Genomic DNA, 23,710 nt, shown 5'->3' with positions numbered 1-23,710 from the left:
AGGGGAAGGAACAGAACAATATGTCAGCTATGTCGAATGGACTGTTTACGATGTTCCTCCATACGGCCTTCAGCAACTGAGTGACTTTCTACATTGGGGACAGACAGTAAAGAGCCAAAGTGCTCACTTTCAGAGTGATTTGGAAATGTTAATACTTGTATAAGTGTCATATAATTAATTTCCAATGGAATATATATTAAGTACAAGTCTAAATATGTTCATGAGGCCAATTTTTTCCAGCACTTATAATTTTTTTTTTACTTGATAGGAAACGTATGTATTTTTTTGTTAATAGTACTTGAAACTGAGACTTCTAAACAGAATAAATAAAAAGAAAAGATAATATAGGAGGAAATGAAAACAAATTGCCAAATATCCCTACTCAAACTTTGTCTCATTTAAACCCCCTAGAAGTCCTACAAGGCGGATATTATAATTCCCACTTTACAGATGAGGAAACTGAGGCCCGAGAGGCTAAGCAGTGCCCTGGGTCTCCCAGCTGGGGAGAAGTGGACATGAGACAGCGAGGACAATGCAACATTCATGGAGATGGCACCCAAGAGGAACTGGCACTGAGTGCCCAGTTCGGACAACCCGGCCCAGCCTTGGTCTCTCAGGACGCCCTGAGCTGAGGCTGCCGGGCTCCAGACCACAAAGGCAGCGTGATAATCACCTGCTGACTTGGGTCTCCCTGAAACCAGGAATTCCTTGAGGGCAGAGACCTCAGGCCCAGCATCAGCTCTGTGCCTGGCACATGGAGGGCAAGCAAGCATTAGTTCAGGGAGCTGCTGACCTCTAAACCTCAGTCTCGTCACCTGGACAATGGGGTAGTTTTGTGAGATAGTATACTTCGTGTGCTTGGCATGTAGCACATCCTCAGGAAAAACGGGGACTGATGATTATCAGTGATCAGTCCTTTGCTTTAGAGGGGTCTGACCTATTTCCCTGTTGCCACATTTCTCCCCCAAGTTGCTATTAAAGAAACCATTTCCTAGGGGTCTCCCAGCCTGGAGTGAGCCCAGAGACCCCCACTGCAGCCACTCTCGCCTCCCCTTGAGCACAGCCCTCCAGGCCTCTGGAATTAGGGCTCAACAAGGGAGGAGAGACATGAGCAAGGTCAGTGGGTCAATGTTTTGTGTAGTGGATGCAAACCAGGACCACCCCTCCCCCCGCCCCATGTGGGGCTCGGTAGGAGTGCAACTGAAGCAGGAGAGGTGGGGGCTGAATTCCCCACTCCCTCTAGCTGGGGTCCCTGGGACCCTCCTGATGCCATCATGAGTGCCCACTGGGTTGGTTGATGTGTTTTCTGAGTGTGACTCGTCGCGCTGGCCAACAGAGGACAGCACATACATTTTTTATGATCTTGGAGAGCTCAGTCCAGTCACCTTCACCTGAAAAGAGGCTGGGTGGTTAAGGGAGACAAGCCAGGTCTCAGTTATCTGAATCTTCTTTAGGCAAGAGGGGACACTTCTACCATGACCTGGGAGTTCCTGGGCAGAGGGTGCAGGTGGGGTAGACTTGCGAAGGTGGCTGAGTGTGGGGGAGGGTCGCTCTATTGTTGGAACCGTATGTACTTTATGGCGGGGGAGTAGGTGGGGGGGGGGGGCGGCTGGTGGCAGCACCAGAGGCCAGATCTGTGCCTGGTGAAGAGGGCAACCCTATGCCCCACCCCCAACTTCCCAAGTATCTCCCGGAGCCTGGGGTTCTGAAAGTCGCAATAAAGCGACATTAAAGCGGGGAAGGGGCAGCACAACTTCCTATTTTGGCCTGAAGGTAGGTTGGTATTTGGGGGAGTTCTTGAGAACAGAGGATGTCCGTCCTGTTTCAGACCTGAAGTTTCCAGGAGACCCCGGCCTTCCCGAATGAGATTAGGGGCGACCGAGGGGGGAGTGGCAGGCGTGGGGGACGCCCTCTGCTCAACTTCTACTGCTTGTTCATGGGGGTAGGGTAGTGCTGAAAATTGGAGGACGGGCTAAAAGCGCCTGCTGGCGCAGTCACTGGTGTTCCCAAAAGGGGGAGGCAGATCTGCGGGCGGGCCTGAATCTTAAGTAGCTCTGTCCCCATTCGGGCACCCCTGCACCCCCAGCTGAGGGATTCCTGGAGTGCGTTTGAAGGAATCCTGCCCGCCCCCCAGGACGGAGGCCGGGCCTGACTCCCTTCTCCTGCTTCCTCTCGGCCACGGGGATATTAGAAGTGGGGAATGTCCCCCCTTCTTTATCCCTCCCCACCCTCAGTTCGGAGAACCCCAGTCTCTGCACCCACAGGTCGAGCCTGACGTCGCCGCCACGTTTCTAGGAATGCCGCTACCCACTGCCTGTATTTAGCGAGGGTTTCTAGGAAGGCACCCCCGGCCCCAGCCACGGCTCCCACCCCAGGCCAGCGGGCGCGCTCGGGCGGCTCCAGGCTCCTGCCCTCTCTCCAGGACCGGCGGGAGGAGCCGCCCCGCCGCCTGATCCACCACTGCTGCCTCCCCAGTACGGCCAACCCGGGGCCGGCCCAGCCCCCGCCCCGGGCGGGCCATAGGGCGTGGGGGGAGCGGGGGAGGGGGGCCGGGCCGGGAGAGGGGGACGGGGGCGCGGCTTTGTGGCGGCAGCGGACCGTGGAGACCGGGTTCAGCCCCGTCGTCGGCACTGAGCTCTCTGCAAAAAGGGATTTTCAACATCCCCCGAGCTCACTTGGATCTGGTTAGGGGAGGGGTGGGATTTTATTCTGGAGATCTGCCCCACCCCGCCCCACGGAGAAGGATTTGAGCCTGGTCTTCAATCAAGGCGGAGGCTGCAGGGCCCACGGGGCACCCCCACCCTCTACACACGCCTCCCCGGAGCCCTGGAAGGCGCAGCCCCGGGGGGCTGCCCCCCGGAGGAGGTAGCTGCGGTGAGTCTCCCCTTTTTTCTTCATGGCACCCCTCCCCCGGGCTAGAGCAGGGGCCGCGGCAGGTGGGTGCCCAGGCCCCCGGGGCTGAGGGAGATGCGGGCGGCCGCCTGGGGGCTGGGTGGGGACGAGAGCGGGGAGGTGGCGGCCGGCGCAGCGCGTGGCACTCCCGGGACGCTGTCGGGCGCTTGTCTGGGCTGCGATCAGCTGCAGCAGCCGCCGCCCGAACCCATGGCGGGGACTACCCCCGGCGCCCTCCCCGGCTCCCGAGAGGGGCGTGTTAGGCGAGGAGGTGGGATGGGGGCGAGGCGGCCCCCTGCCTCCCAGGTGCTCTGGCTGGGAAATTGACAAGGCAGTTTGAAAGGCAACCACCCCGCCCCCACCCTGGAAAACCCTTCGGGAAACTGACTTGCTGCGTGACCCCGATATCAATGCCGTGCGGAGAGCAGGCCGCCCGCTTGCGGGTCCGCGCCCTCTGCGCCCGCCACTCCACGTGCGCTCGGGGCCGGTGGCACGGACAAGGGCCAGCGCCACCCTCCTGGGGACATCCGGAAGAGCCGCGGAGGATAGTCCCCAGAGAGTTACCACCTCCCAAAGTAAAGTTGGCTGCCCTCTTCCTCCGTCCCTCCCTTCCTCCCAGGAGCAGGCGGCCATAGCATGTTGGCTTTTGCTTTTGCTGGGCAGGAGTCAAGGGAAAAAAACCAAAAAACTAGGTTCTGGGGTGCGGATTGGGGTGTCGGGACCGGAGACCAACCAAGTTGCTTTGGCAAAAGTTGGGGGGGGGGAGCAAAAGGCATTTTGATTTAGGGGTGGGGGAGTGGCGTTTCTGGTTTCTCCCGCTTCCAATCCCCTCCCGAGGAGCACTGGAATGTGACGCTCAGATCCTCTGAGGACACATCCATATTTATAATTTATTTTTAGGATAAGTTGTGGAAAAGGGAGGGGGTTAAGGTGGGGATAAAAGGTGTACCTACGGGGGTGGCCTTTCAGAACCCAGAAGCTAATTGAGCTATTAAGATAGAAATAATTTCCCCCCCATCTGGGCAAGCAGCAAATTTGACTTTAATGAGAGACAATTAAGGGCACAAATAACTAAACTTTAGCTGGATGGGGGTGGCGGATGGAAGTGCACCAGGCAACCTTTCGTGCTCTGCTAAGGGACATTTTGGGTGCCCAGCGACGACGTACTCAGGAAGGTTTAAGGGCCAACTGTGGGTCTGGGGTCAAGAGAGGGAAAAGATACCCCCATGGGGTGGGCAGATAACGCCCTCTCCCTTCCAGGGCCTGCAGGAAAATCCTGTAATGATTCCTTCAGTTATCCAGGATTCTCCAAAATCCTGCTTCCAACACAGCCTGCCCCAGTGCTGTGAGCTGGGAAGGGGTCACTTCTCCAGAAAGGAGATGTTGAAGGCTGTGGTCCCAGAATCGGGGTTTTGAGGGCGAGATGAGTTTATGTTTTATCCAACTGGCCCACAAAGTCCCGCTTTTGGGGTCATTCTCGACAGCAAGGGATTCAGGTCCCAGCAGCCCTGGGGGAGTGAAGGAGAGAGTTGGCAACCCCAGGCTGTGCTTCTAAAAGTCAGAGGACGGGTGAAGGGAGGTTTACTGCTTTGGGTAAAAAGGAAAGGCTGTTTGGGGGTGGTGGGGGGTGGTGGGGGGTGGTGTGTGTGTGTGTGTGTGTGTGTGTGTGTGTGTGTGTGTGTGTGTGTTTTCTCAGTTTGTTGAACCTGCTGTGTTTTCAAGGGCCTCTCTGCCTGGAAGGCCAAAGAGATATGAGAAGTTAAAAGTACAATTTTTTTGTGCCCAGTGGTTTGATGAGATGTTTTCGTGGACAGCATTTGAAGGAAATGAGTGGTGGTGTCAAAGCATTTGACACCCCTGAAATCAAACACAGCTGAAATTGTGAATCATAATTATATTAGATTTGCCTTTATATTTGTCAGAGGAGCAATGCTCTCTGCTTGCTTCCACGTGGAATCACAATATTACTTTGCAGTTCTTTGGTACCTCACTGTGAGTCATTTTATAAGAAACTCTGCATAACGTGGTCACCAGGAAGTTTCTAAGGCCAGGGTGGTGGGTGACAAATGGCCCTCTCAGAACGTTAACCTTATTAAGCTGTATAAGTTTACACACACACACACACACACACACACACACACCCCTGCCCTTCATTTGTAACCTACAGACATCCAGGTACTAAGTTTATTTGCAAACCTGGATTTCAATCAACTGTTCACAACAGGGAATAGAAAAGTAAGCTGCACCTAAAAAGTTTTTTAACACGACAGTGCTTAGACCGGGCACATGGACACACAGAAGGCCGCTGCCCTCCCTGGGCCTTAGCAAAAGCAGCTCTTCACTTCCCGACTTCTTGCCCTTTGTTATCGGATACGATGAAACAGCACAATTTTCAAGAGCCCACAATTCCAGCAAGGCTGGGCAATGGGAAATTGTCACATAAATGATTGTGTTTGTGCTTTGCTGAATTGCTACCGCCATCACACCGGCTAGCTGTCAGATCCTATTTGCTCTGCTAAATAAGGATATCTCACCAAATTAGCCTGTAATGATACTTCTACAAATACGGCATTTTCTGTGAATTACCCAGGCTGGAACACCGAATGTTGCGCCAAGATCCTGAGCTGTAATCGAGCCGATGAGGCCGTATGTTGAAATTACTGAATTGTTAAGTGTGGAAAATCAGGCAGGATTGAGTGCTAAATGTGAACGCAAGTGTTTGCTCCGTACAGTCAACCGCTTAAATCAGCCCTCTGAAACCAGGCATGTAATTAGGAATACATTTAGCAAACTTTCCCCCCTCTGAGCCTGGGAACAGGCACAGCAGTATGATGAAGAGATTATAAATCAGTACTTTGCAAGTGAGAAGTTGTCATTAATTCGGCAAAGAATCACAGCTTCTTTTCATATTCTTACCACCATCCCCTCCCCACACCCCATAAGAAAAAAGTAACTCAACATGGAGCTGATAACATTTTGCCTTTTCTCCTTTTTTTCCCCTCCTCTGCATAAAATTTCATTAAGCAGTTGCTATCCCCTCACCCGAGAAAAGTGTGGATTTAGAAGGAAAAAAAAAAGTAACTCTGAATTTCTTTGTTAGCAATGCACAAGCCTTAGTGAATCTCATAGGGGAAAAACTGTTTCAGTAGAAAAGAATATGGTATAGCCAAGGGGTAAAATGTTTAGAGGTGCTGCTGCAGTGAAACTAATACTTCCTTAAAAATAAAACATGCACATAAGACTCAAACCAGTGGAAGTTGGAAAACTCCCCACGAGGGAACACGCCCTCTATTTCTTGTTTCCCAGGCCCCCCTCCCATCCTTTATTAAGAACAGAAAGAAGACTCTTGCCAGATAATAAACTTAGAGCTTCCTAATAGATTGGCTCACCCTCTTTTAATTGGGATTGTAGAGTAAATTCAGCTATTTCAGACATGAGAATAGAAATTAGTCTGATGGGAAAGTTAGGGCCAACTCTGTGCCTACAATCACTTGCCAGAAAATCAGGGTGCGTGCAAACAAAAGGAGACATTGTGGATTAGGGCTATTGAAACTGGAAATGTCTCTCTTGCCCAGCATCCCAAAGTCAGGAAAATGTAAAGTCCTTTTTACTTCTTATATTTGGAATGAGGTGAAAATGAACCCTGAGTAAAGACACCTTACATGAACATGATGTAAACATAGACTTTTCAGGCCTAGTAGCAACACAGGCTTTGCAGGCCAAAGGGTGGGTGTTGAAGAGAGTTTCGAAGGAGTGGAATTGGGAGTCCCACCCTCACCCCAAGCCCTCCAGCCCTCCTCATGGTCTCTTTTCAGAGCAGTCAGTCATCAGGTGCTGCTTTCTCAGCGTCCTCAGTTGCTGGGACACGAGCAAATACTTACAAAGCCTAAAAGTTTCTGACTTTACATCATCTTCCTTATGTAGAACATTGGCGTTTGAAGAACCACACAGGCACATTGTTTCTCAGTGGCTTTGAATAGCTGCACCAGTAGATGAAAGGGAAACACACCTAGAAAATGAAAACTCATGTTGGTGTCACCAGAAAACCATTTAAAAAATGCATTGGGAAGATGAGGGCAGCTTCAGCCTTTGCCTGAGTGTTTGACCCGGGCAGGGAAGGGAGTGAGTGGCTGCCTTGAGCCTTCGGTTAGCTGAGCGTCCTAAGGTGAAACTCTCCTCAGACTTGTGATGGAAGGGAGGCTGTCTTGTTGGAATCATGGGTGAGATCAGTGCCCAGACCTGTTGGCATCTCTGCCCAAGACAGGATGGACCACTGCCAGCGTAGGCCCGAATGTGGCCTGAGAGCCACCCGGAGCGCGGACAAGCCCCAGACAGGCGCTAGAGGGTCTCTCTCCTCCTGGGACCCAGCCCACAGCGTTTCTTGGCTAAAAGGCGGGTGCTTGGCTCCCCAGGGCAGCCTCCTCTGAGACTGCAGGGTTTACTCTCCAGTGACCACGTGGTCTTGGATGAGCACAGAACCCACTTTGCTAAATAAGCACAGTCTCCCAAATGCTTGAAGGGAAACAGATGAGACAGTCCTATGGGCTCCCAGCAAATCTGCCTGTGCCCAAGAAGCCTCAAGTCTAGAAGGCTCAGGAGCGGAGTGTATTTCTGCAGTCCAAACAGGGTCTCTGCTCTCCAGCAACAGGGCTCCCCAGGGATCCTTCCATTGGGGGTGAGGCGCAGGGGCAGCAGCTAACCGTACACACAGCTGAGCTACCTGCAAGCTACTGTGCAGGTGTTTGCTCCTGTCTTCTCCAGCCAGCGGGCCTCCCATCCACCTGGACACTGGGGAGCTGAGCCCTCTTACCGTTCGGGAAAACCCATCCAGGAGGGCAGTGTTGAAGCCTTGGAAGTGGGGAGAAGGCTTTGAGGGACCATCAGTGGCCAGCTGGGTGGGTGAGGGGACTTCCACCTGAGCCCCCCAGAGAGAGTGTGCCAAGAGAGGGAGGGAAGAAGGGAGGAAGAGGAGGAGAGAGGGAGAGACAGAGAGAGAAAGAAAGAGAACCTGGATGAGCATACTGAGGTAAAAAATGCAGGAAAGAAGCCTGCTCTGCCTTGGTACCAGAATGAACCCATTTGGGGATGTTGCACCCACTCCTGACTCAGCCATTCCCACAGGACTCCCATTTGGCCTCAATAACTGGACACCAGGCCACCAAAAGGCTTCGTGGGTTCCTGATTGTATCTTAGAATGGCATGAAAAGGTCCAGACTGGGCACTCGCAGGCCATGCCATATTTAGCCTTGGGTTCACCCGAAGAACATTTTAGGTGCTGCTTGAAAGAACAGATCTGGTTGCCAGTTGTCACATGGTGAGTGTAGAATGGCTCCCTTGCAGGCCTGGCCCAGACGTCCGGTGCTCACCAGCATCTGTGCTGGAGTCCCCGCCAAAGTTCCAGTGCCACGCGACAGGTGCCAAGAAGCCAGCAAGCGCCCGGGTAGTTGGTTCTGTGTAGGGAAGGCTTTTCGCCCCCTTTTCGTTCTGTTGGCGATAAGGACGCCTCCATTCACAGAACTCACAGAGGCTGTTTTCAGTCCCTCTCTTCTTCGATGGCCCAGTGTGATATGCCAGCTTGCTGAGTGAGCAGCCTCCTGGCCTCCTCCTCAGGTGTCAGTGACTGTTGGAGGGGTTAACCCTTTCACAGCCTGGGGTGCTGGTGGGCACTGGGGCCCCTGTCTGTAGAGACCTCAGAGGCCCCATGCTCCATGGGAGCCACTGCCCTGGACTCCTTAATCCTTGTTAGTGGTAGGACCTGAGAGATGGCACATCGCCCTTAGCAGTAAATTTCACCTTTTTGACCCCTCAGTGATCACCCCCAGGGAGACTCCCCTGTGCAGGCCTTCACCCTTATGTTGGTTGGACAGCCGTGGAAACAGTTGTTTGCTTTCCAGATGTTTTCATCTGGGTTTCCCAGTTGATTAACTTTCCCACATTCCAGAGGAGGCAGTACAGATGGAATCGTGGTTCACTTAGATCATTCATGAGCATTTGGAATAACCATTTGGGGTCTTGGGGCATGTCACGGGCTCCAGCAAGTGGTCTGGCATTAGCGAGTGGTCCCTGTAACTTGCTCTGGCGTTCTAGATCCTGGTTTTCTGGGCACAGAGGAAACGCGTCTGAATTGGAGCTACTGTGTGGAGACACATTTAGCCAAATATCAGCCAATCATTATCAGCCTGTGGGAGCCTGGGCGGAGCCACCTTACACCATGAAAGCCTTGGCTTGTTGAAAGTTTGCTCTAACTGTACATTTTTTCCTTTTTAGTTTTGGCTCTTGGTGCTCAGAGAGCCACCACTTCCTGCCCAGCTGGTTTATTACCGCAGGGAAAATGAGGGACTTTTGGGGGCAGATGTGTTTCCATTCCACTATCATAATGCCCCTAAAAATCCTTATTGCTCTTGCAGTATTCCTCGGGGGTCCCTGGACTGGCCCCGCACGGCTGGGAAGGTGGCAGGTCTGAGTTCCTCCAGCAACTAAAGGAAGAGAGGAAGATGTGCCCCTCCCCCCCGCCCCCCAATTCTCCCTTCCAGTCCCTGAGAGATCTCCCCTCTCAGCGCTCAGGACTGGTTACCACCGCAAAAAAGAAAAAGACGCCATCCACAGACACGCGTGGCTAAACATGCTTTCTGCTGTGCCAGGGGCAGGGTGTTGGCGATCGGCCCTGGGGAACAGGGCATCTGGGGCTTACTGTCAGCATGTGCAATGGGGTTCCTGGGGAGAGGTGGGGAAAGCGGGAAAGAAACAAGTGCTACCTGTTTGACAAGTTGAATTTCACACTCAGCCTGGTCCCTTCCAGCAGGGCCTCTGGGATCCTCACCTTGGCAGGGGTCCCTGGGCAGTCGTGGATTGCTCACAGGCAACCTGAGACAGACCACTTTCCCAATCTCTGCCTCAGTTTCCCTGTCTGCCAAGGAAGGGGCAGCACCCCATGCTCTGGCCTCAAAGGGTTCTTGGTTGTTCCCAATGTTAGAATGAGTTCAAGTGATATACCAGCTCCGAAGGTGCTTTGAAAATGGGGCAGTTAAATGAATATGGAAGGCATTAGTGCTGATATTCGTTAATACCTAACATGCGGTGACAACTCAGACAGGAGAGGGGACTGCAGCCCCACAGTAAGCTCTGCTTTCTGTAGTCAGCCACCTTGAGCTCTGTGACTCTCTCTGTGTCACCCCAGGCAAGTGACGCAAACTCTCTGGGCCTCCGTCTCCTCATTCACGTTTAGGAATAGAAGTCTCCCAAGTCTAACGTGCCCACCCATCTACTCAGTGATTTTTAAGTGCTACCTTGCTAAGTTATTCTAACAGGTATTTTTTTGTATAGCTAATTTTATGACAAGCAATTAGGTTTCAATCTCTGGTAAAGATAGAAGGCCCCCCCTTTTTTATATCAATATATATAAGTAAAAAAGGGTGAGATGCTTGGAAGAAAAATGTTAAACAGAGTACAGGTGGTGTGAGGATGGGGCAGAAATCAAGATGGCAGTTGGTAAAATTTCCTCGGTCTACGTAAGAGTTCTTGCTTGCTTTAGGGATTTTTAAGGTGACCCCCTGTAGTTGGGCTGGGAGGGGTGTGACAGAAAGGTAGGCTGCCAATTCAAATCTGAGAAGTGCTCCACCCATGACAACCTGGGTGTCACACGTCTTCCCTTGATGGGGGCTGAGGAGGAGAGGGCCCACCCCGTCCTTGCTTGCCAGCTCCAATGAGAGCCCTCAGACCTTTGCCCCACACCCACCCAAAAGCTCTTCTTTGCCCCTCACTTTAGTGCCATGATGCCCCAGCGCCCTCCTTGCCTGCCAGCACACCTGCCTCAGTTTCTCAGTGAACTGGGGAGAAGAATGAACCCTCTGTCGTAGAGCAGGGGCTCAGTCAGGCAGCTCCGATGGCCCACAAAGCACCAGCGGCCCTGGGGTGGGCAGGGGCTCTCCTCAAACAGGCCTCCCTGTGCCTGGCTGGGGCACCCACACCCCACCCACCCCCTGGGGCTGGGGCTTCGAAGGGAAGCAGCAACAGTGAGTGCTGGGTCCCCACTGGGCAGGGGCAGACTTCACCTTCACTTTCTGCTTTGCCATGGGGTGGGGGGTGGCATCGGGGCCCAGCTGGGGCCAGAACCTAGAGGCCTGCAGACAGCGGCCAGAGCACAGCCATATCCACCCCTGCCCAGCAGCCTGATGGAATGGGAGCTGGGCCCTCGGGCTGCCCCTTAAATGCCTCTGCTTTCCTGCCTCCCTTCAGTGGGCAGGTCTGTTGAGGACCTACTGTGTGCTAAGCACTGTGACCAGTGCCGCAGGTATAGCAGAGAGCAAGACAGCTCCTGCCCTCCTGGGGCTCCCAGTTGAGTCAGGGGAGACAGAGGAAAGAGTAAGCAAGGAAAGAATGAGTCCCACGTTAGTGGGGGAATTCCACACTGTACGCTTGGTGTTAGCATCTCAGGGAAGAGGCGTGCATACATGCCTGTGTGTGCACCTGTGTGTGTCAGTAATGTGTCAACTTCTGGCACACAGAGCTAGATTAAGAACACAAACCTGGGGCCAGATGTCCCCTGTTTGAATCTGGATTCTTCCACTGACTGGTGTGTGACCTCAAGTGACCTCAGGCAACCTCAGGCAAGTTCCCACTCCATTTCCCTGTCTAGGCGCTAGAGTAAAAGTATCTGCGTGACAGGGCTGCAGTGAGGGTGACATAAGCGAGCATCCCTAAAGAACTGAGGGTGGTGCCTGGCAACGACCATGTGCTGATAAGTGTTAGCTCTTACCTGACGATAAGAAATGGGCACTGTTCTCAGAGGAGGCAACGCAGCAGTCACAGCAGGCTGAGGACACGGGCGGGACTGGCCAGCCCATCCCCTGTGCCAAGCACTTCGCATCCCTCGTCTCACTTGCCAGCCACAACCCAGCCCTCAGCTGGGCCTTCACACCGCCTGTTCAGATGAGGAAACTGAGGCTCAGGCAGGTGAAGAAATGTGTCTAGTGGTACCCAGCTGGAAAAGTGTTTGACCCCAGGTGCAGGGCCAGCTTCATGGTCGCGGGCCCTGCACTTGCTTTAACTCTCTGCTGTTGTCATCTTGAAATTCTTAATGATTTTGGAACCAGGGGTCCTGGGTTTTCATTTTGTGAATTATGGAACCAGTCTTGCCCAGATCTGACTTACTCCAAATCTGCCATTCTTAATTCTGCCGTCCATATATCATACAGCTGGGTCCAAAGTCATTTTCCAGGGAGGTTATCAGTACAGTGTTTAGTGTGGGACTGAAATTCTGGGTAGAATATGAAGGTTTATTACGGGGCTAAATTGTCCAAGTACATATTTGATTGTCTAGTGGCCATGATAGAAAGCAGACAGGGCAGTTGCCAAGGTCCTGGGCTCCAGCTCACCCATGGCTGTATCCCCAGGAGTGAGCGTGTATTAGCTGCTCAGTTAGTAGTTGTGATGCAGTCAGTGAGTGGGAGACTGCTGTATCTCCAGAACCAAACCTATTTAAATGGCACATTCCAGGAAAGCAGGTTGTCAGTGGTGCTGTGTCAGCCCTGGCCACCTCAGCAGGCGTCCGGACAGCCCTGAGGGGTGTGGAGTCACAGGTCTCTTTCCTCTCCTTGCCCCAAACCTATTTGCCAAAACCCTGTGGCAGATTACTATTTAACAGGTGCTTGTGAGGCGCTCAGAGACAACATGAGTATTAAAGGCACGTGGGCCTGGATTCATTCCCGAGCGCCTGTTATTGGGGCAACGAGCATTCGGCTGAAAGAACGCGCAGGTTTTTCAGTTCTGGGCAGGTTTAAGGCCCAGCTAGAGGTCAGGGAGCACAGTTTCCTGAACTGATGTATGAAACGGTTTGGAGTTTTGGATTAAATGTCCTTTTTCCTCTGAAATTAAGAGTTCTTCTACATTCTCAAACTTCCAAATTATAAATATTACTAAGAAGCAAAGAGTCATCTCAAAAGTCTTTACGAGATTTATAATAATAACAACATTTAGACATTTTTTGCCAACTATGTGCACAGGCATTGTCGCCATTGCTTCAGATAACCCTGTGAAGTAGGAGTTACCGTCCTCATTTTCTAAATACCATTATAATCACCAACATAAGTTGAGTACCAGGCACTTTATTTTATTTTTATTTTTAAATCCTCACTCTAGGATCCGATTGTAGAGAGAGGAAGGGAAAGAAAGAGAGAGAGAGAAAGAGAAAGAAGCATTGATGTGAAAGGAGGGATTGAACCCGCAACCTAGGTATGCACCCTGACCGGGGATCAAACTCGCAACCCGGCCAGGATCCAGACACTTTACCCTATGAAGTCATTTTAGTTGCACAAGCAACATAGAAGGGAGGCACCGCTATTATCTCTGACTTACTGATGAGGAAACACGCTTAGAGGGAGGAACTGATTTGTCCAAGGTCACACATTCAGCATGTGATAAGCTGGGCTTCCAGCCTGGATCTCCCATCCCAGGGGGCAGCAACTAAATATTTTAGGCATTGCATGTCATATGGTCTTTGTCACACCCATTCCACTCAGCCATTGTAACAAGAAACCAGCCATAAACATAAGGAACAGATGTATCTGTGTGTTCCAATAAAACTTTATTTACAAAAACAGGAAGTGGGCTGAAATTGGCCCACAGGCTATAGTTTGCCCACTCCTGTTCCAGATCCAAAAACCTGCCTTTCAGCTAGGAAGAACTTAGCCGTGGCAACGTTCTTTGCCACCCTTTGTCCCCGCCTATGAGGTGACTAAGAGTTACTGATATGTATGATCAGAATAAAAACCACCGGCTCTGGAGAGGTTAAGTAGGCCTCTCTTTCCTTGAAGGAATTATTAAGCTCTTGTAATTTACAACTGTTAGGACTAGCTAGTGACTGCCATAATGGAACCCCATGGGGATTTTTGAATTGTAATTTTAAAAGCTGTCAACTGAGCAACTGTTAAAGCAGAAAGTGTTGTAGTTTAGGAAAATACATCCGTGGAGTGCTTTGGCTGTGGAAAGATCCTCTCTTCAGAAAATGAAAAATATCTTAAGGCACGAAAAAGGTAACTGGGAGTGGGGATGGCAGCTGAGGGTGAGGGGGGAGGATGGAGGAGAGAGGGGGAGTTTCCCCAACGGGCGGAGGCCGGAGCTTAAGGATGCCTGTCAGGAGGGCAGGGGAAGGCATGATTTTTAAAAAGTTTTATTGATAGAATTCACTTATCATACATGTCATCCATTTAAAGTATATAATTCAATGGCTTTGAGCATATTCAGAGTTAGGCAAACATCATGCAATCAATTTTAGACCATTTTTATCACCTCAAAAAGAAACTCCCTGCCCTGTGGCATTGCTCCCACTCCTAATCCTCCAGCCCTAAGCAAGCAGTAATCTACTTCTGTCTCTGTGGATTTGTCTGTTCTGGACTTTCTATAGAAATGGAATCATCAAGTATGCGATCCTTTGTGAACGGCTTCTTTCACTTTGATTAGTGCTCCCAGGTTCAGCCACGCTATAGTATGTATCAGAGCTTCATTCCTTTTAATGGTCGAATAACATCCACATTTTTTTTTACCCATTTGTCAGCTGGTAGACATTTGGGTTGTTTACACTTTTTGGCTTTTATGAATAATGCAGCTATGAACATTCATGTGTAAGTTTTTGTGTAGACATACATTTTCATTTCTCTTGGGTCTACACCTAGGAGTGTAATTGCTGGGTCATATGGTAACTCCATGTTTAACTTTCTGAGGAGCTATCAGAGGCACGTCTTAGGTTGCCTTTTCCATTTTTGTATCCTGGAAATTTCCTACCACTGAAAGCAGAGGAAACACTGTAACAAGTGCCCCATACTGATCAACCAGGTTCAACAATCATCAACCCTTTATCAGTCTTGATTCTTCAGCCTTTCCTCCTCCACTTCGTTTCCCACTGAGTAGTAGGAAACCAGTTCAGCCACCTCACTTGGTTGAGAGGCTAACCTTTTCTTTTGCCCCAAACTTTCCATTCAAGTCTCCTACACCCACATCCTTGGGTGGATGGAATTTGGGGAGAAAGGAGGAATTGGGGCAGAATCTAGAGTGGGTCAGTGTGGCGTGGAAAAGGAATAGTTCCTGAGTAAAAAAGGATTAGCTACATAATTTGCAAAATGAAAGTGTGGAGCCCTTCATTCAAAAAAAATTAATAAATTTAAGATGACAACAGCAGAGCATAAAACCAAATGTTGGTCCTGTGTCACTGCACAGGTCACGTGCCCGTGAGGCCAGCGAAAGGCTGCCCAAGCAGAACTGATTCACTGGACACAGGAATTTAGAGTCTTTGGTGCTTAGGAGAGACATAAGCATCCCTTAGCCCCAATCCCTGGAAAGGTTCCAAGGACAGTTGGCTCTCCCATGGCTTGTGGGACAGGGTTCAAATCCACTGCATTGGAATCTCTAGCTGACCCTAGCTGACATGTAGGTTACAAGTACTTTTAAAAAATAGCCATTTGTCTTAAGCCTTCTTCTCTAAGAGCCTACAGTTTTACTTGGCCACACCATCCTGCCCTGGACTCCGAGTGTACTTTGATATTGCAGCAGAAGACAGGGCTGCAGTCCTCTGAACAGAGGCCTGCTGGTTAGCAAACAGCCAGAGCAGCAGGAGGACGAGAAATGCCCATTCGAGGCAGGTGGCCATGGCAGACATTGGCAACGAGTAGTGGCACCCAATCCCTCCCAGCTCAGACAGAGCTCCATTATCCTTCTCAAAGAGTAGCCCCTACCAACCATTTGAACCTTATTTCCTGCACTTATCTAGACTCTCAACCCAAGAATTCACCCAGAGATTCAGAGCCTTCGGTGTGTGTCAGGATGACACCCACAGATGCACTTATACTAACAACCTTGTCGTGAATGGGTCGACAACACGACTGGGAAGAGGGAGGAGAAGGACTCACTGAGGAGAGAACAGATAAGGATGTTGCAGCTCCTCCTGTTCTCTATGGGGTAATCAATGAATGAATGCATGTTCTTTCATTCATGCAATTATTTGAGCACCTAGTATACATAAGGGGCTGTGTACTGGACTTGAGCAATAATAGTAACCAAAATGTGATTAACATAATGCAATAACAATTTTTTAAAACTACTACAATAAGGTCTAGGTAAATTCTGGCAGCTTTGGGGTTTATAGACAGTCAAAGTGAATGTAGAAGCAACACCAGCAAGAGAAGGCTCCAGAGGTAGGTGGCTCTGTTTTTGTTTTTGTTTTTTTCCCTGCTAGCACTTTCTCCCACTTCCGGTAACAGACTGGACACCCAGTGCGACTACGGCTCAGCTACAGTCCTTGGTCCAGGTATGGACACAGGACCGAACACCACCAATCACAGCAGCCCACTCCTGAGCCTGGCCACAGCGATGGGTCGAGGCGTGGTCAGGTGACCCACGCAGGGCCCTTCAGGATTGCCCTAACTGGAGCTGCTGGGAGGGTTGCTTCCCCGCCCACCCAGGATCCAGAGCTACTGGTGGCCCCAATTACTGAGGCCAATAAGCAGAGGGGAGGAGAACTGAGAGATGGGATGAAGGCAGAGAGACTAGTGCTGCCTTCTGACCCCAGAGCCTTCCAGTCCCAGGGTCCAAGGGCAGCTGGGCCTCTCCATTTCTTCTTCATAGCTACCTGAGTGAATAAATCCCCCATTTTACCCCGATAAGATCAACTCTGGTTTCTGTGTGGCCCAAAACAGCCCAGCTGCAGACCTGGGGACTGTTTCTCTCTTCATGGATTGTGTGAAAGTAAAAGGGGTAGGTTGTCCTCAGAACTCATTCTCCCCTAGGGGTGTCTGCTGCACTTGAGAACAAAAGAATCCCAGACAGCCTCCATGTGCCCACTCCCCACCAGCTTCCCACTGGGTCAGAGCTAACCACTCCCACCCTGTTCCCGCTTGCCTCCACCTCTGCTTCCTCCCCAACACACACCCACTTCTCCCACCCTGCTCTGCACCATGGACAGAGTGTGAAGCTTGTCCTGGCCTCTGCTCTGATGCCCACCATGTTACATTTGAAATGATTTGTTTATGACGGTTCCCCCGATGAGTGGGGACCTTGAGCATGGGGACCTGGGTCTCACTCATCTTTCCACACCCAGATGCTGGCAGCAAGCTTGGGAAGGAGGGAGGAAGGGAAGGAAGAAGAAGGGGAGCAAGGGGGTCCTATTCCTATTTATTCTGGTCCAACCAATGAGTCACTCAGAAGGTCAAGTTTTGTACTGGTTTCCTCTACTCCAATGTCACCTTCCCTGTAAACTGCATTCTGCCAGTCCCCTTCCTGACCCCCTCCCTTTTCTATACTTTCTTACTCTCTTTAGCACCTTCAACTACCATCAGTTCTTCCCTATATTACATTTATTTCACTTACTATCTCACTGAAATGTCACCTCCAGGTGGACGGCATCTTTTGTTTTTTTCTACTGTATCCTCAGCACCTAGAATTCTGCCTGGTACCTAGTAGATGCTCAATAAATACCTTTGGGACGAATGTATGAATTCTTTGTGTTCATCAAAACCATTGTTCTACCAAACTTGTTTCTTAAAAGACCTAGGCACTTCATACTTTTCACAGGTGTTATGAAAATCAGTGATATATTTGTTTCCTAGGACTGCTGTAACAAATGACAGTTGACCCTTGAACAACATGGGTTTGAATGGCACGGGTCCACTTGTACACTTCTTTTTCAGTAAGTACCTGTACTGTTTCACTCTGTGGTTGGGCGTCCACAGATGCAGAGAGCTGACTATGCATTGATCTACTTCGTTTTTTATACAGGACTTGAACACCTGCAGATCTGGGCATCTGTGGGAGGCCCTAGAACAAATCCCCTGTGAATACTGAGGGACAATTAAGTTTGGGGGAGTTTAAAAGTTATACACGGATTCTTTGACTGTGCAGGATGTCAAATCCCTACATTGTTCAAGTGTCAACTGTACTACAAACTCAATGGCTTAAAACACCAAAAATTTATTATTTCACAGTTCTGGAGGCTAGAAGTCCAAAATCTGGCAGGCCTATGCTCCCCCAAGGTGCTCCAGTGGAAATCGGTTCCTTGCCTCTTTTTGCTTGTGGTGGCTCCTATATTCTTCCATTGTGGCCACAACACTCAATCTCTGCCTCTGTCTCCAATATTTTTCTCTCTGTGTGTCTGCCTCTGCTTCTGTCTTATAAAAGTGTGTGAGATTGCATTTAGTGCCCATCTGGATAATTCAGGATAAACAACTCCTCTCAAGACCCTTAACTTAGTCACATCTTTGCCATATAAGGTAATATTCACAGGTTCTCGGGATTGCGAAATGGACGTATCTTATCTCTCTGGGGACCACCGTTTAGCCCACTACAAGTTATTTGTACAAAAACCAGAAAAGCAAAGATTTCTGCCACCACTCCATTGGCCTGACAGGTGACGTAATGAAAAGAGTATTATTTCTGTATTACGTTGCTCCAGTCAGTGTGGAAATGATTTTTAAAACACCACTTTATGTTTTTTAATTATCCCAACTTTTAAAAATAATAGCATACTTAAGATAAGAAAAGTAGTATAGAGGAGTAAAATGTGGGAAATAATGGAGCCCCTTTGCAATTTTTCTTTTAACTCCAGTTGCACTTTCTAAAAAGTAACCACTATAGGCAGTTTGCATAGTTTTCATAAATCATCTAAGCGCATTCAAGTGCATAAACTCTTTTTCTCATAACATTAAGAAAATCAGGGGGATTAAGTGCCGGCCTGCGAACCAAAGGGTCACTGGTTTGATTCCCAGTCAGGGCACATGCCTGGGTTGTGGGCCAGGTCCCCAGTTGGGGTGTGCAAGATGCAACCACACATTGATGTTTCCCTCCCTCTCTTTCTCTCTCCCTCCCTCTCTCTCTACAAAATAAATAAATATGTATATAAAAAAAAAGAAAATCAGGGGCTGTTACAATATATCCTGAAGACAGCATAACCCTCTGACCCACTTCATTCTTTCTAGTGACTTCTGGTGTTGTACCTACTTAACCTCTCACCAGCCAACATTTCAGTTAACTCCTGGATTTTGCTGTTACATCATATATGCTCTTGGGCATGTGTCCCCATATACTCATAGGAGGTATTGCTAAAAGTGGAAGTTCTCAATCAGAGAGGATATGTGCATTTTTAATTTCTACAGCTATTGCCTAGGGCCCTTCAAAAAGGTGGTACCATCCCACACCCATCAACAATGCATGTGTGAGGGTGCCTGTATCCATCCAGCCCCCTCGCACACTCTGGCAAGGAAGCAGTGTGTCAGGGGAAGCAAATCCAAAATGCGGTAAGTGGACTTCCCACGTGGGGCTGGGTTGGGGTGGACACAGACTCTGAGGTCCTCTCTGTCACTCTGTGAAGCAATAAGCTGTTCAGAGTTCTCGTTAGCTTGGATTTTGTAAATGAAGGCAGAGTTTGGGGAGGTGAGCCAGGACCATGGAGCGAGAAGCGTTGTGTAAACCACCATTTATTTCTTTAGTATAGTTAGAACTTAAATATGGTCAAAACATCTTTTTCTTTTAATTTACACAAACAAATATGTTCCCAGGCTGACACCTCTGGTGCCAAGTTTCTAGGGGAAATGAAATTCTGCTGTGAGATTATAAACCACTAGAGAGAAGATGAGAATGGAAAAGCTGCGGCAAGTTAGCTTGACGCATCCGGATCTGGGCTGCTAAGAGGTGTTGCTTTCTGTCTTAGTTGCAGATAAACCTGCCAGTAATTTCAGCGAATGAAACGCGGATTGTGTTAAAGGCCAGAGGATAGAAAACGTTCCACTTTTGATAAAAGGAGGTCTGCTCTGCTTCGAATCCTCCCTCCTGCTGGTCAGGAGACGCAAAGATGTATCCAGAGGAGCTGACGAATTGAGGGAAAAGAAACGAGGCCAATGTGAGTTGCCTTTCAAGTGCTGGGCTAATATAAAAACCAAACAACTTGAAACTGTTCCAAGAGGGGATTAAAGCAACATGTTATTGTGAGTGATTGCTTAATTTATTGAGTTGTGGCAAGATCTGTAATGAAATACAGCCCTTGCAACTGATAACCTCCTGCTGCAATTGAACTTGACAATTAAGGAATATTTTCCAAGGATTTTTCTGGAACAGCTTAGAATTTTTTGTCTCTGTGGTGGGGTGCTTCTCAGCACTCATTTTTCCAGGCAAGCTTTTTTTTTAAAAAAAGTGAAAGGCTGACATTAATAAGGAAATAAGTGGCATTTTACTGAATGCCTTATACACATCAGGCACTTAATATACATTATCTCTAATCCTGACAACAGCCCAATGAAGTAACTCTTATTAGTCCCTATTTTAAAGATATGAGGTATCTAGGTGTTATGCAATTTTTCAGAGTGATGTTGTCCAAGTCAGTAGCTACTAGCCACTTGTGGCTACTTATGTCTAAATTAGTTAAAAATTGAAAAATTCACTTCCTAGGATGCACTAGTAACTAGTACAAGTGCCCACTCACTCACTGGTGTGGCTAGTGGGTACCACATTAAACAGCGTACGTACAGACCACTTGGATGACTATGGAAAGGTATAGTGATCAGTGTTATCCCAGAGGTCTCACAGGTAGAAGCTGGCAGGGCTAGAATTCAAACTGAAGCCAATGGGCTCCGAAGGCAGCACTATCGCATCATTCCCCCTTGCCTCTTTCTTCGCTTCCTTTGGTTGAGATGGAAGGACTGGAGCTGTGATTATAAACCCTGGCTGCACATTCAGAGGACCTGAACTGCTTTAAAATTTTTTGACAATAGGGTCCTGGCCCTGGAGATTCTGACTTAACTGATTTAGGAGTGGGGAGACAGGCATGAGGGATTTTTATAATTCCCCACGTGGACAGCCAGGATTGAGAGCAGCTAGAGGAGAGGGTCCACACAATATGATGGAAAGAATTGGTTCATCTGCCATGAGAAGGTGGTCCCTTATGGACCCAGATGTGGCCTTCCCCAGGGTCACATCTAAGCCTTCCATCAGACCACTCAGATTCATTTCTGGAGGAAAGACTTAACCCTTTGTGTGCCAAAGTCGCTGTGAGCAACACTGACAAATTTTCCCAAAAGTGCCAGGATCACTCCCAGTGACTCTTTTTTTGATGGCTATAAATGTAACTAATGATGGAATAATTCATATTTTATGTTTTGTTCTCTTTTTTTGTACCTCGGGTTATATACCGATATAACTTTCTCTGGTGTTGATCCAAATTCCTAATTACGCATGGCACTCAGAGGGTTAAGTGCTTTCTCACATGCTTCCTGCCTGATGGGAGATGGGATGAGGACCTCCGCTTTTAGAAACAGGCCTCCTCACACTGTCTTCGAAGAAAGGAGATGGGGTTGTAAGGTCACAGAGACACAGTGGAATCTGCAGTCTCAAATTTGGATTGGAAGTGTCAGGGTGAACCCATGCTATGATTCGCCTTACAGAATAAAGCCTGTGTTTCCTAACTCTGTCCACAGAAAAAGTTAGAAATAATTACCAATTCAGCAGCAGTGAGCACCACCAGCACTTGGATTAGGATCTCGAAACACCACTTCTAACAGGAAATTGGGGTTCTGTGCACATACAGCTAATTCCAGGTCTGAGGCAGGACATGTGCAAGATGAGCCCGGAACATCTACCACTCAGGTAGCATGGAAGCTCTCAAAGACTGGGGCCATGTCAGAAAAGATGAAGAGGACAGTGCAGTAGGACAGCTGGCCAAAGATGGGACAGTTGGAGCATCAGTAAGAATAATAATTGCATTGGACTGAACTGGGTTATATATGTCCAACTCTATGAGTTCACAGTGATGCTTAGGAAAAAAGCGCAAACTCATTTGTCATCTTCAAAGGATATTGAGAGACCAACTCATTATTTTGAAAACTGTAAAATAAAGGGGAAAAATCAAGCATTTCTCTTTTCTGGAAGTTTCTTTGTATAGAAACATTCCAGCTAACAAACAAAGACAAAGGAATAAAATTTATTTGCCCCCATTTTACAACCTCTGATGGAAACAGTGATCATCAGTGCTGCTGACATCGCAGACCTTACGTGCCTTCCAATGGAAATACAAACAACCACTAAGAAGTCATCACGAAAGCACACACCCACACAAAAACAAGCACTAATTAAGTATCTAACCAATCTAACTGACGATTTGCAAGAAACATAAGGGGGAGGTGGACATGTATAGTATCAATATGGTGGCTCAATAAGCAGAATCAGACTGCAGGACCTGACAGAACCACCACCCAGTTTCTCTACAAAGACATTGCGAGGGAAGGACAAAGGAGGGCGAGAGAACCTGCAGATTGAGAGTGATGTAAGAGACATATCAACCAATCACAAAGGATGAACCTTGTATGGATCCTAATTTTAACCAACCATCAAGAAAACAATTATGAGACACCCAAAGAAATTTGAACGCTGACTAGATATTTGCTGATATTAAAGCCTTACTGTTAGTTTTAGTAGGGGTGAGAAGGGAGTCCTATACTAAAATATTTGCAGAAGAAATTATTGCTGTCTGGCTTTTGCTTCTGAATATCTGAGATGTGGGAGGAGGGGAAGGGATATAGACGGAAGAAGATTGGCTGAGCATTGGTGATTGTTGAAGCTGGGTGATGGGTAAGTGGGGTTCATTGTACCTTATACTTTATTTTTTTCTATGCTTAAGGTTTCTCATAATGAAAGTAAATTAAATTAAAAAGTCAAGACCAGCCTTTTCCTTCCCTTCTCTTAGGGGTATTGGATTGATCTGCCCACTCACTGCTGGCATCTTTGAGGCAAACCTGGGTAGAAGATCCATGATACACCTCAGCGTGCGCACGTGCGCACACATACACACACACACACCCCTCTCCTATCTCCAAGGCTACCAATGAGGTGAGGCAGCAGCATTCAGAAGGTTCCTATTCTCATAAGGGGTGGGCCAGGCTGCCAGTGTTGCACCAGGCCCACCACTGCTGCTCCATCTAGTCCTAGTCAGATCTTCACAGAGGGCACCCCCACCAGATCTGCCTACTTGCACCCCCTTCCCCAACCCTTGCCCTCCCTGTGCTCCCCACTGAGGAAATAGAGTCCTGTTAGTGGAGAGAACAGGATGCTGAATTGGACTCTGCTTCAAATTCTGACTTGACCACTTAAAAGCAGGACAGTTAACCTTCCTGAGCCTCATTTTTCTCATCTGTAAAATGGATACATCACACCACAAACTCTATAAGAGGGGGAGGGACAGTGGCCAAAAGGACCTACTCTCCACTGCATAGAACTTGACAGAAGTGAAAGGCAATCTTAATAGAGCATAAGTGCCATGGTAAAGCCCACGTTATAAAAGTTGAGAGGTAAGGGTGCTTAGTCAAGTTCTTTTTTTTTTTTTAATTGGCAGTCTCTACTTAGGAAAAATCATATCTCGCAATCATACTTTTCATTAAACAGAAAATCCACACTTTCCAACTACTGATTACCCAGCTATGCAAACACAGAATAATTTTACTTAGTGCCTACACTTCCATGCAGCAAGTACTATTATTCCCATTTTGTGGAGGAGGAAAGTAAGCATGGAGATGCGGACCTCTGCCCATTTTGCCCAAGGCTGTACCGTGGGTACCCCGGCCCTGTCTTCTACAATAGACAGGCCCTCTGCATGGATTAAGCTTTGAAGTAAAGCTGCAGGGACAGGAAATCAGAGAGGCTAGGAGGCTAACAAGTTCTCCGGGTCAAACTCCATGTTACAACTGAGAAAATAGTGGCCCAGAAAGGCCAAGCAGTTTGTCCTGGGCCACACAGTGAATTAGCTGCTGAGCCTATACCCAGCTTGCTTGAGGAGAAGGCGAAGTGCAGTAAG

At 48.8% G+C, this 23,710-nt stretch overlaps 1 long non-coding RNA gene across 1 annotated transcript; it reads left to right on the top strand.

Moving 5' to 3' along the window:
• The first annotated feature begins 2,599 nt into the window (after positions 1 to 2,599).
• LOC150009240 (uncharacterized) lies at positions 2,600 to 22,578 on the top strand. Its single transcript, XR_016511151.1, has 2 exons — positions 2,600 to 2,874; positions 19,583 to 22,578. It is a non-coding gene; the product is annotated as an uncharacterized LOC150009240 (long non-coding RNA).
• Positions 22,579 to 23,710: the final 1,132 nt, after the last annotated feature.

Source organism: Furipterus horrens, unplaced genomic scaffold, assembly GCF_987537825.1.
Source record: "Furipterus horrens unplaced genomic scaffold, mFurHor1.1.pri manual_scaffold_5, whole genome shotgun sequence".
In the NCBI taxonomy this organism is placed as follows: Eukaryota; Metazoa; Chordata; class Mammalia; order Chiroptera; family Furipteridae; genus Furipterus; species Furipterus horrens.
This window is presented reverse-complemented; position numbering and strand designations above follow the sequence as displayed.